At 35.0% G+C, this 14,537-nt stretch overlaps 1 long non-coding RNA gene across 1 annotated transcript; it reads left to right on the forward strand.

The window, feature by feature from the left end:
- The first annotated feature begins 5,947 nt into the window (after positions 1-5,947).
- LOC107003335 lies at positions 5,948-10,866 on the forward strand. The gene is made up of 4 exons (XR_003575070.1): positions 5,948-6,164; positions 6,302-6,430; positions 8,230-9,647; positions 10,065-10,866. It is a non-coding gene; the product is annotated as an uncharacterized LOC107003335 (long non-coding RNA).
- Positions 10,867-14,537: the final 3,671 nt, after the last annotated feature.

Consider the following 14,537-nt stretch of genomic DNA (forward strand, 5'->3'; position numbering starts at 1 on the left):
ACAAGGACCTCAGGAGATTAATGTGGAAGACTGCTTCAGCCCATCAAGTAAGGAAGTTTGAGTCCTTGATGTGGCAAATTAAAGAAGAAAATATCGAAGCGCATGAATACCTCATGAAAATTCCCTTGGATAAATGAACCGTTAGCCATGATGATGGAAAAAGATGGGGAGTGTTGACAACAATCTTTCAAAGTCGTTAAATAGAGTGTTAAAAAAGCACGAGGTTTGCCTGTCACTGCTATGATTAGACTTTCATTGGAGTAAACTATTGAACGGTATACCCGTAGGTCTCAAATAGCGCACCAACTTGCAAAGCAAAATGAATTATGGACCAGGAGGTTCAAAATAAAGTGAGAGAAGAATGATGAAAGTTCACAAAGACACTTTGTTTTTTATTTGAATATACCCACAGGGGTATACGATTGTTTTATATGCCGTTGAATTTGGCACATAACCTTCTTGTTGTTGAGGACACTGAGTAGGATTATCGATAACAAGACGAGTAATGCGTCTAAACCAAATAAGGTAAGGGTCATCATATCGAAGTGGTTCACGATTAACCGGAGCATCACAAACATATTGAAGTTATTGGTTCCAAAGAGGCAATCATTGTGCATGCTCCAACTTTCAATTTGTATTTGGTCTGCCCCTACGATCATGGTGAAAATGTGTGGCGTCAAATAGAAATGGAGTTGGTATCGTTTGTTTTAATCCAAATTGCCTCATTACTCGATCAGGCAAGTGAACCTCGACGATATCCCAACAAAAAATTGAAGTTCTTACACGCCATATGTCTCGTTCAATTCAACAATAATCAGAAAGACTCTCAATTAAGTCATCCGTATATGGTTCCCAGATAAACTACATAAAGAAAATTAAATGAGTTTCAACTACAATATATACATATTTTTTTTTAAGAAAAACGGTATATCAGCATACTTGATCCTCTGTCATGGAATCAAGTGCATCCCTAAAAACTTTCAACACATGCTTAATGGTATCAGTCCAACTAAAATGTGCAAACCATCTAGTAGCATGTGGACCCCTAGGTAAACAAGCAAGAAAATTATTTTCGGTGTCCCTTTGTGCTATTACCTAAGGTATGAGGACAGTAACTCTCTCCCATGCCCAAATCTAAACATAATATATAAATATATAATTATGAGATTATAAAGTAGAAGAAATATTTATGAAGAATTGATGTAGTTATTAAGTATATCTGAAGCAGTGGTAGAAAGCCAGTTATCTCATTTTGGTTACTCTGTGAGTCCTTACAGAGAAAGCAATACAAGCATGCTAAGGTCGCACTACCCCAACTATAAGAGCTAACTACATTGAGATCCTCGAGCATAGGAAGGTACATAAGCTTTAAATAGTTGTCAGATGTATCTGCCATCATCGTACTAGCAATCATCCAAAACATGTAACATCTAGCCATTTGATCGATCAAATCTTGTGTTGTCAAGCCAGGTAACTGTAGTTGCTCGAGCATATGCGCATTAAGTGCAGTTACCTTGAGGTTACTACGGTTGAAGTCTTGAGGACGTGGAATAAAACCTAACAATCTTTGACAAATATTTTGTCAATCCCCTATGGTCCTTATCGACTCATCACCAAGTACTGGATCACCATTCACAAGTAAGCCATACAACACTTTTACATCTTGCAAGGTGATTGTCGCCTCACCCGTCCTAAAGTGAAATGTATGAGTCTCGGGACGCCATCTCTTTACTAGTGAAGTGATCAAGCTATGATCAATAGAAGGTCAATTTGATCTATAAACACCATATAGTCCTGATAATTCAATCATTTCTAAGACTCGTGGATGAATGGGATATTTCTTTACGAGGTCCCAAAATTTTCCATCACACCTCCTCGTATTAAAAATCATATTAACACTTCCATCCCATATATCCCGTGACCTATGGGTAAGTTGTTGAGTTAGCACCGATGATTCAAGTAGACCTGGATCCAATCGATATGCACTATAACCAGTCATATACGTATCTATTAAACTGAAAAATCCATATGAAAGTAAATTAAATATAAATGTTAGTCTAAAATATAACAACTAAATCAAAGTAATGTACTGTCACCTAATGTTTTATTAAAATATTGGAAAATAAACTAAATTTTAGTAGAACCGCATTACAGGTCAACCTATTATAGTCTTCCCTTCCATTTTCACGTGAACATCTTTTTCTTTGTTTTTCTTTTCATTGTTTCTCTTTGCATCAATAAGATGCATGAATTCAAAATAAAAACAGAACATACAGATTAGAATTTCTTGAGTGATTATTCTATATAACCAAAACGATATAAATACGAGAAGATAGAGAGAAAAAAATTGTCTCATCCATGGCGTGGCACCTATTTTATTTATCGGGAATACTTTAGCATATAGTATTTTAATTTATTTCTGACCTTACGACTAAGGTTTGTTCACAATGATTCCTGACCGGATTATTTTTATCAATTGATTATTTGTGTAATCTTCTAAATTCAAGCATTCCATCTACTAATTTATAAGGGGAAAAAAACATACCTCAAGGCTCTAACACAGAAAAATTAACTTGAGTCCAATCTTTCCAGAAGATTGATAGCCGTAATTTATCGTGAAACTCGGTATAACAAGAAATTCCCAAAATTGATTTGGAACGCTACAACTACCGTTTGTCCACGAAATGAGGTTTTGACCCATTCATTGTCTTCCTGTGTTTTTGTTCTTTTACGCCTCCTCTTCGTCCACAAATTATAGATCGGGAATGGAGTTATGGAGGCTTAGAAAGTGAACAATGGCCGCTGTCAATTTTTTTTTACAGTGAAAGGGGTAAAAAGGTTTAGCAGCCAAATAACATTAAAGTTAATAAACAAAGCGACGTCGTTCAGTGAAAGGGGTGGGCCATTGTCACGTTTTATTATAAAATCGTTACCACCAGTAACGTTTATTAACTTAACGGTGTTAATTTTTTTTTAAAATCAAATAAAGCCTAAAACATTACCATGAAATACGTTTATATTATTTTTATAAAAAAATTAAAAACGTATTAATTAGATAAATTAATTTTAAAAATAGCTCATTTTGATCAAAACTTCATTTGCTTGAGGGGAAGGGATTGAAAGGAGCAGTGGGTGGGATGAGATGAGATAACGTATGAGGAATCTTTTTCTTTGAATGTTTTAGGTTAATAAAATAATTAGGGTTTAAGGCCCTACTTTAAATTAGGTAAACAACATAAATTTTACTAATTTAATACTTTTTCTATTTTATATTAGGTAAAAATTTTATGCTTTTTTTTATTATTCAGAATCGTTGAATTACTAAATTAGGACTTTTTCTATTTCGTATTAGGTAAATTATTTAGATTTTTATTATTATTCAGAGTAATTGAATTGTTCAAAAAATTTAAGATGAATATTTGAATTTTTTTCCCTTATTGATTGATTCATCAATTGAGTTTTCTGTTTTATAGGTGATTAATTATATTACTTAAGAAGTTACTCCATATTTGTGATTTCATAAAGGAAAATAGTAAATATTGTCTGATTTAAATTATATAATAAATGTTTTTCCTGATATGTGTGTGCCTCACAAATTCAATTTATTTTGAATACATGGAGTAGTTAATTATCTTTCTTTTTTGTAAATTTGCTATATTATGAATCTTATCGTAATTTACATCATCTGACATAACTAGATATTCCCTCCGTCCGAAATGGTTTGTCATGTTGTATTTTTCAAAAGTCAATTTGACTAATTTTCAAAGTCAAATTAGATCACATTAATTTGATATTTTTTTTAAAAAAATTAGATATTCTAAAACTATATGAAAAGTACTATAATCTGCAATTTTTTGCGTATTAATATGATGAAAAAATACATCTTAAAATGTTAGTCAAAATTTTTATAGTTTGACTCTAATAGAAATCATGACAAACAATACCGGACGAAGAGAGTACATATTAACCAAATACATATAACGAAATATCTAAATAAGGAATGTAACTAACGAGATTAATTAAAAAGAAAGTACATGTATATAACTACTTTGGAGTATTTGACGTACCACAATTCCAAAAAAAAAAATCTGAACAATTGAGACCATTTCAATTTTTTTAGAATCAGCAAATTTTACACTTGTTCTTTCTTAGAATTCTTCTCCAATAATTTTAAGCTTTTTTTACTCAACAATACAATGATCAGTATCACTATATTATTGAGATATTTTGAAACAATACACTAATTAATATTATATTTATCAATATCATTGGTCAATTACTTGTGTAGTTGGTAAGAAAAATTATATAAATTGTGTGTGTTCATTGCTCGATCTCATAGATACATATAGAATTCTGCGGAAAGTCATATTCGATGAAAGTCGTATGTACGGCTTGGAGGGAGATCTTTCATATCTTTCGAGATCCACCCTACAATATGCGGTAAAAAAGCCAAAATAAGTGATTTTAGCCCTTATAAAAAGAAAACTGATTCTTGAACCCCTTTCACGCTCATGTCACGTCTAGGTACTGCAGAAAAAAAAACAGCAAAATCCGATCCAATTTATCGTGATCGATTAGTTAACATGTTGGTTAACCGTATTCTGAAACACGAAAAAAAATCATTGGCTTATCAAATTATCTATCGAGCCGTGAAAATATATATATATAAAATGTTTTTTCACTTACTTTCAGAATTTCATTTTTATATTTACTATCATCCATTGCAGTGGAATATGAAAAGGTAATGGCATCTCATAAATATGATGCACGAGAAAGTTGTGACGATAGGGCACAACCATTACTGTTTCTTGCATTAAATATAAATGAGTGAACTTTGTAGTAATTTACCAACCAAAAAGTGAGTAGAGCAAAATAAATTAACAAAAAAAAGGACAAAGAAATTGAGAAAAAAAAAATCAATAATACTAATGTTATTCTTATAATCCTATAATTAAAAAAAAGGAGAATAATAGAAAAAAGAATTAAAAATAAAAAAATATAATTGATAAATTGAAAAATATAGTACTATTATTATTCTCTTAATCCTTTAATTGGAAAATAAGAGAACAATGGAGAAATTTATATTTTTAGAAAAAGTAAAATTTAATAATATTGTAATTGATAAATTTATTACAGTATAATTATTTTAAAAATTAAATAAAACTTGATCAATTATTCCCTTGTCATGCCCCAAATTAGGGGAGGCGTGACTGCGTAGTTGATATTTTATTCAATCGAGTTAGCCACTAAAACATGCTAATTGACTCAGTCGTGGGCGTAGATTGTCGGACAACATAGCATCTAAATGTTAAGTTTAGACCATTTTAAGGTCATATCGTGAACAACAACAAGTCAATAGACAAAGGTAAACAACCCAAAAATAATAAAGAACTAGATAACCGATGAGGTCCCAACTAAAGACACACACACAACACACACACGTCCGAAACCTATGGAGCTGGGGACTGGAAGCTGCAAAAAGAAACCTAGAATATCGTCTCCACGAAAGCCTCTAAGAGTATCATAAGAACTGATTGGGACAAGGCCCCGACTATATCCGATTTATATAACAAAGATAAGTGGAGCTTACCAACTCGTAGTTATACCCCTAATTCAGCGGAGTGGTTAATCAGAATCTCTATCTGAACAAATAAAAATGTACTAGTTTGTAAGATAGTATGTGGAATCATAAGTAGTTGTTGTAAAAAGGTAACAAAGATACCATATGAAGCAGAAACTCTGATAGGCTCCATAGATGACATTCGACTTTATATAAATTAAATATGCATGATATACTCGTGAAATCGTATGTTGTGAATATATATATAAATATATATATATATCTCCCTTCTTTAGAAATGGGACTTGGTATGTACGAACATGGCAATAACATGTTGTACAATTAGCTATGTGAAGTGTACTATNCTCCTTTCTTTAGAAATGGGACTTGGTATGTACGAACATGGCAATAACATGTTGTACAATTATCTATGTGAAGTGTACTATAAACTTGGCTTTATTTTATTGGACGTCATTTTTTTGTTATTTTCCTCTTGACACGCGTATTTGCACTCAAAACAACTCACCAGCTAACATGGATCTTTGAAGTTCACTTTCTTTTTCACTGATTCTTTCAAATTAAAGTTTGTTAATTGTATTTGCTGGTAAGTGTTTCTCACTTTTTTCTTCCTTAATTTTTTGCTTCAATTTTTATCTTGTGCAATTAGTTAATTTTTTAGAGAATATAATGAGATGAAGTTGACAGATGTGACCATTTCTATTTCTCGTGATCCATTTGTAGAAAGGAAAATTGGATGAAAATGACTATAAACAAAATAATACTTAGCAACCATCCAAACAAGTTGTTGATGAAGATGGAGATACTGTTGTTCAAATTTCGACATACAGTCATCATCTGAAACAAATTTTGGTATTTATTCTTTTACATTATTGTTCTCTATTGTACTTTCTCTATAAAAATATAGGAACGTCAATATTATTTTCTGATTTGTTCATGCATCTTCAGAATAAATACTCAAGTTACCTTAGTGCACCAAGGGTGTTTGATAATATGCCTACATAAAAATGGATCTTTAATTGAGCACTAAAGGTGGTCAAGTTGTCAACTAATAATTAATTTTCCCTTCCTCGCTTCTTAATGAAGTTTTTTTGTACTGTTGAAACCTTTTAGTCAAATGTCTGTCTTGTGTCATGAAAAATGGTGAGATAGTTTAAAGTTTGAAACTTAATTCTTTATTTGCAACGTCATACCGTGTAATCGGAACCTCATCTTTTACCTTCTCAAGGTAGGAATAAGGTCTACGTACGCTCTACCCTCTTAGAGCCCATTTATGAGACCACACTGATTTTATTCCCTTATCTCTAAAGGGGCTTATGCACTCCACTCGCTGTCTACTAAACGAGCGTTAGAGCGAGTATTATTGCTGGCTATGTTGCTGTTTGGCTAATGAAAACACTGAATGCTGGTAATACCAAAGGATGGCTTTCGATTTCGTCGAGAGTTTCTTGTTTTGGCCCTAGAATTGCATTTCTTATACCAACTGTTCTTAATTTCCTCTTACGGGGAAGTCATAGCACTGATGCAATTCCTTTCACTACATACATTATTCTGTTGTTGTTGTGGTTTTGCATTTCCATGCCTCTTACGCTCATAGGTGGATTCATCGCTACAAAGGCTCCACACCTTGAGAATACCCTTGTCGTAGCAATCAAATTCCTCGTGAAATCCCATCAAAAAGATTTCCTACTTGGGTGTTGGTAGCTGGAGCAGGAACTCTGCCATTTGGAACTCTGTTTATTGAACTCTTTTTCATCATGTCTAGCATATGGCTCGGACGTGTTTAGTATGTTTTCGGGTTTCTGTTGGTAGTATTGATACTTCTTGTGGTTGTTTGTGCTGAAGTGTCTTTGGTCCTGACTTATATGCATCTTTGTATGGAAGATTGGAGATGGTGGTGGAAATCATTCTTCGCGAGAGCCTCAGTGGACCTGTTTCGGCTATGCTATACTTAGGCTACTCACTTTTAATGGCGCTTGGTGTTATGCTAGCAAATGGTGCTATAGGATTCTTGACGTCTTTTTTCTTTGTGCATCGTCTCTTCTCTTCCGTTAAAATAGATTGAAGGAAGTGACCTGTTTGAGTTCCATTTTCCATGCTATTGATGATTAACATGAAGTTCTGGTGGACACTAATGTTAACCACTTGCAAATATTGCTAGCTTTTATGGTAGACTACTTTATTTCANTGGATGGCTTTCGATTTCGTCGAGAGTTTCTTGTTTTGGCCCTGGTATTGCATTTCTTATACTAACTGTTCTTAATTTCCTCTTATGGGGAAGTCATAGCACTTATACAATTCCTTTCACTACATACATTATTCTGTTGTTGTTGTGGTTTTGCATTTCCATGCCTCTTACACTCATAGGTGGATTCATCGCTACAAAGGCTCCACACCTTGAGAATACCCTTGTCGTAGCAATCAAATTCCTCGTGAAATCCCATCAAACAGATTTCCTACTTGGGTGTTGGTAACTGGAGCAGGAACTCTGCCATTTGGAACTCTGTTTATTGATCTCTTTTTCATCATGTCTAGCATATGGCTCGGACGTGTTTAGTATGTTTTCGGGTTTCTGTTGGTAGTATTGATACTTGTGGTTGTTTGTGCTGAAGTGTCTTTGGTCCTGACTTATATGCATCTTTGTATGGAAGATTGGAGATGGTGGTGGAAATCATTCTTCGCGTCTGGCTCAGTTGCAATCTACATATTCTTCTACTCCGTCAACTATCTTGTTATCGATCTCAAGAGCCTCAGTGGACCTGTTTCGACTATGCTATACTTAGGCTACTCACTTTTAATGGCGCTTGCTGTTATGCTAGCAACTGGTGCTATAGGGTTCTTGACGTCTTTTTTCTTTGTGCATTGTCTCTTCTCTTCCGTTAAAATAAATTGAAGAAAGTGACCTGTTTGAGTTCCATTTTCCATGCTATTGATGATTAACATGAAGTTCAGGTGGACACTAATGTTAACCACTTGCAAATATTGCTAGCTTTTATAGTAGACTACTTTATTTCAAATTTGTTGTCATGTTGTTTCATACATTTTAAAGGAAATAAGATTAGTTACTGAGAAATTATGAATGTGTGTGTAGTGTAAGTTTAATTCTAGCGCTAGGAATTTGCAAGCACAACATATGACTTCTCAGTTAAACAGAAAAACAATGTGTAAATAGACTTCCATTGCTGTGTGAAGTCACAAACTTGGAAATACATTAACCAAAGAGCAAAGGGAAGCTAGAGTTTTATAGTATCACAAACACACACCAAAGATAAGGATTTCCCTGATTATAATTTATATGAATGTCATCAACATTGCTCATATTAAAATGTCAAAAGTCCAAGTCTAAATTTCATCACCAGCTTCTGTAAAACATACTTTGAGCTGATAATTCGAGAGTATGGTTATTAATTCATGGTGTATAGATTAATTTTACTTTACAAGGTCTTGCAGCTTGAATTAGGTTTTTTGAATTTACTTATGAAAGACGTATGAGTTTTAACTTTAAGTACTATAGATTTGACTTAATGATATTTTCATATTTTTAGTTATATTTTTTATTCTGTTATTTTACTTGTGAGTTACATTTTTCGGGGCTATTTGAGTGACCCATAATTTTGTGGTCGAATGCCACTTAACCATAAGGAGAGAGACATCAACCACTTGACTCTAATGAGATGAATTTTATAGAAAAAGTAGTTCAAAAGAAGCCACAAATTTAAATAGAAAGAATAGTCAATGTCAATTAGAGACAACTTTGTTGAACTCTTCCTTTCGAAACTTACCATCATATATGAATTATGTTAGTATGAATCTATGTATTTGTCAACCTTCTGATGGAGGCATATAGTATCTCTCATATAATTTGCTAATAACTTTTGGAACTATCGAGATTGTTCTTTGAAAATGGATTATTGCAAGTTTTCTTATATAATCTATAATAGTTCTGCTCAAGAGGAGGAAAGCCAGAATATTTTACATTATAATTGACTCTGCCAAATCTTAGGTTGTGGTGATCTCACCCCGTGATGATGTTGTGGATGCGGGACATTAGTTGTATTGTTGTGAGCAGGTACATAAAGATCGTCTTTTTCTGTAATCTTCTGAAAAATATTGTAGATCTCATTATTTTCTTGCTTTCCATATTAATGATGAATAACAGAAAGGAAAAGAAAATTAGAAACAGGATAATCTTGCAAGAAATACCAGTGAGTTATGGTTCTATATAGAGACCCGAATACATAGCTACTTGCGTACCTTAAAGAAAAAAAATGTATTGATATTAGATGGTTCAGTTCTTGAATCTATCACTTTTTAACTTGCGTATATTTTTATTATTTGCAACCACCTCCTTTTTTATCTGGCAATTTAGCTTCTCTGCAATATCAACACCTACTATATTTTAGTAAATATTTCAAGTCTTTTCTTATGCATTATCTTTTTTTTCATTTGCCTTTTCAATTTATTTTAGTGCCTAATGATGATACAGGCAAACCGTGCAAACTGACTTTCCTTCTTGGATTATAAGGTTTGAATAACCCACATTGTGAGAGAAGTTGAAAAACATGTATCAAGTAAATTCACCCTTTTATTTATAACATTTCAGTTCTGTATTCACACTTTCGACATACATTTATTATTTAGACGTGGGGTTGCTAGAGTTTTCCTACTACCTTTCGCTCGGGGGAGATACTACTATTTTTATGCTAAATATTGATTTTGACATCTTATTTGTTGAACTGTAAAACTCCACAAGAGAAAAACATTTGAGATGGATGGTCAGATGGTAGTAGTTGGTGTTGTTGGGTTTGTTATGACATTATCCAAGGAAGAGACCATTATGAAGTACTGCTACAAATGGGAAGCTAATGAAAACTAAGGAAATTCAGGCACAGTTTCTCGGAAATTCAGGCACAGTTGTAGAAACCGAACAAGTATGTTTGTGTCAACCATGTGTTAACTCTCACATGTATCAAATTTGAATGTCATCCCTTATATTTCGGGGTACCATGGCTTGAATAAGCTTTAGCTATATATAAAAAATGTATTTTAATAATCATGTGTTTCTCTGAAATCTTATTTACACCAACATTCATATTATCAGTTAATTATATAATAAGAGGTGATGTATGAATTAGTTTTTAATTGATGTTTGCACCTCTTAGAGTTAATTGAGCATTGTAAGGATAATTTTACTGATACTTGTATGTCATCTTCTTTTGTTGAGAAACATGTATGTGTTCTTTCAAATTCACTGATATTGATTATTTATGAAGTGAGTTTATTGATGATATAGGACTCGAGGATGTTAATAAGATAGCAATATATCACCTAAAAGACATTTACTGGTCTCTCTGTCTATAATGTTTATAGACATGGAATGGTTGTATGCACTTATCATCACTTATCCAATCATGTATTTGTGTATTATCACTTATCCAATCATGTATTTGTGATACGTAGCCTATTTTAAATAAAATGATCATTATTATTTAAAGGTATATGAACTTACGTTTTCGTACAGGTATATGAGAATGTCATGTTCTACCCATATAGTTAAATTGATTCGGTTGTATTGTTGCGATGAAATAGGCGACACTAAAACCAACATAAAAATAATTTGGTTGTGTTGTTACTGTGAAATAGGACACTAAAATTAACTATGTTGGGCCCGTGCTTTAGCACGGGCCTGGACGAATCTAGTATATATATATATATATATATATATATATATAGAGAGAGAGAGAGAGAGAGAGAGAGAGAGATGCTAATACATGTCATACCAAACCAAGTGCTAGCAATGGTGATGCCTTCCGATAACTAGTCGATATCATATTCACTAACTTGTGGTCATATGTGTCTTGCATGTATAAATATAGGAAATAGACCGAAACCTCCTTATTATAGCTCGGGAGTAGAATGCATAGCATATCATGTCATGAATTCATAATGCATTTATGTCACTATAATCATATTATGGATCAATCTTGGTCTGTTGGTACTCTTGTTCTCATAATCCAGTAATCACTTTCATACCAAACGTAAATGTCTTGTAGGACCTCATACACTTGTAGATCAAGTTGGAACGTTTAACTCGAATTTAGAAAGGTAAAACTTGAGGATGTTCATAAAGAGATTAAGGTGCTTCACTTAGTTTCTGTATGTGTTTCCTTGGTAGTTAGTAAAAGAAAGTATTTTTTTTAAAAAAACATGTCCTTTTGTAGTTTAAACATACGAGTTACATTTAGGAGTTTTGAAAATCGACGTACTCCCACTGTCTCAATTTTTGTGGCACTTTTCATTTTTAGAGGGTCGAATAGTTTAAGTTTGACCGGCAATTTACGCATTAAATCTTCAAACTTTTTGAATGAAATTATAAATTTATAAGCTACGTAAAAAGTACAATAAGTCACGATAAATGACAATTCACAATATTTAAAAGATGTATGAAAAATTTATGGTCAAAGATAGACTTGTTTGAATCTTGAAATATGAAAAGTGTCATATAAATTGAGAAAAAGTGAGTATTATTTTAATATTTTTCAAAAAATAAATTAGCGATAAAAGGTGGACCGATTCAAATTCCTAGTGTTCCTTCATAAACTTTTTAAGTTGCAACATCTAAAGAAGAATAAGAATATATACAAATAGACCTATAGTTAAGGAAATCGACAAAATGACATATAAACACCGAGTTATCACGTCCCGCCACATGACAATTAAATTTTGCATCCGAATGGGAGCGGAAGGGTCTAGAGTTGTGGAGAGGTTTGCGTAAAACTCTAGAACCTTCTAGGCTAATATAGAAGCTAGAGAATTCTCTAGAATAACTTAGATATTTTCTTGGAAAGATTTAGAAATTCCAAGAATGTGTAGAATTTTCTAGAGAGGGACTAAAGTGTAAATAAGGAGGGACTTGTAAAGTAAATAATATTTACACTTAGGTCCTTAGGAGGTAGTATAAATAGGGGATGACATTCATTTGCAAGGCATCCAAGCTTGAAACAAGCAAACCAAGAAAGTTGTAAAGAAATCTTCCAAGTAGTAAAAAGCCGTCTTCCAAAATTCTCTAAGTCTTCCTTTCATTCTCTTAGCGATCTTAGTATAAAAGGGCATACTTGAGTTTAGAAGATCGTGAAAGATTCGTGAGTAAGTTGTCAAGTGTTGCACGGAGTCTTAGCAAATACTCTAAGTCCTTGACAAAGTGGTATTGGAGCGAGGTTTGATACTAAGGGAATGGCTACTGAAGGAGACGTAAACGGCGTTAGCACCACCAACGTCCGCTTGGATGGTAATAAGAAGAACCGAAAGGGGAAGAAACATCAAAAGTGTAATGAGGAGGTGCTGCCCAAACTCACACCTAGCGAGACACTAACATCTCATCCACCATCAACTACCGAAGCAAGTGACGAAGAAATGGGTGAAGACGCCATAGACGTTACCGCTGGAGAAGAATGGGTCGCAAGGGTGGAAGCGGCGAGACAAGCCGTCGAGATCTTAGGCCGGCGCATGAACGTGGCAGATGGCAAGTTCAAGACCCTTGCAGACTTCACCCTTGAGGAGACAGAGAGCATCCGGAAGGAGTTGGAGGGTCGCCAGCGGGCCGAGTTCGAGATGAAGGAGGCCATCACTTCCTTGGAGTGTCGGCTTATGGATGTGCTTAACGCGAAGGAGGTTATAACTTCCTTGGAATGTCGGCTCATAGAGACGATGAGCACGATTGAGACCATGAAGGTCGAGATAAAAGCACTCAAGGAAGGTGCAGAAGTTGGAGGATTATCGTCGTTCGACTGAGATAGGAAGGCCAAGGTTGAGGCTCCTAAGCCACCTATGTTTAAAGGCGTCCGTGATGCGCAAGAGGTGGAGAATTTCTTGTGGCACTTGGAGAATTACTTCAAGTGTAATCGAGTAAAAAACGACGAAAATAAGATCAACACATCTGTGTTTTATCTTTCGGAGATGGTCATGCTATGGTGGAGGCGTAAAGAGTCGGAAATAGGGAAGGGGCGTTGCACCATCAACACATGAGAGCAATTTCGCGAGGAGTTCAAGAAAGCATTCTTCCCTAACAACGTCATCTATGAGGCGAAGCGCAAGTTTAGGGAACTGAAGCAAACGGGCAGCATACGCGCATATGTGCATGAGTTCACCACCCTTACACTTCAGATTCCCAACATCACGAATGAAGATATATTGTTCCACTTCATGGATGGGCTGCAAAGTTGGGCCAGGACGGAGTTGGAACGCCGACAGGTCAGGACAATTGATGAAGTCATCACGCAGGCCGAAGCATTGACAAACTTAAGGCACGAAAAGCCCGACAGAGCCAAAGGAGATGAGATGAGAGGTAGCCATGACCATGGTGGGGGAGATCGTGGCAAAGGCGAGGAGCAGCGACCACATTTTAAGAAGCATGATACCTATAAGTTCGATGGCAAGAAGTCTGGATGTCATGGCAACACGGAAAGAAAGACAGAGGTTGCCAAAAGAGGTGGTTGCTACATATGTGGTGGGCTGCATGACTATGCAAGGTGCCCCGAGCTGAAGAGCCTTGGTGCTATCCTGCGAGAGCGGAAAGAGAAGGAAGCACATGAGCAAGAACAAGGCGCGGAGACGACGCAACTGGGCTTGATAGGACTATGCGGAGCTATCACCAAGCAACCAGAGAAGTCGAGAATATGCGGCGCGCGGTATGTCGACATCACGATCAATGGAAGACCAGCTCGTGTTATGGTCGACACAGGTGCAAAGGTCAATATTATGACCAAGACGGCAGCGATAAGGTTGGGGCTGCATTATAGTCCAAGTAATGCCCAACTTAGGACGGTCAATGCACCACCGACTACCGTGAGTAGAGTCGCGCATGGAGTAAGCATCACGCTAGGCGAGTGGCAAGGTAAAACTAACTTCACTGTCACTCTTTTAGATCTCTTTGATATAATTCTTGGGCAGGAGTTCTTCC

The sequence above is a fragment of the Solanum pennellii genome, chromosome 11, assembly GCF_001406875.1.
Source record: "Solanum pennellii chromosome 11, SPENNV200".
NCBI lineage: Eukaryota > Viridiplantae > Streptophyta > Magnoliopsida > Solanales > Solanaceae > Solanum > Solanum pennellii.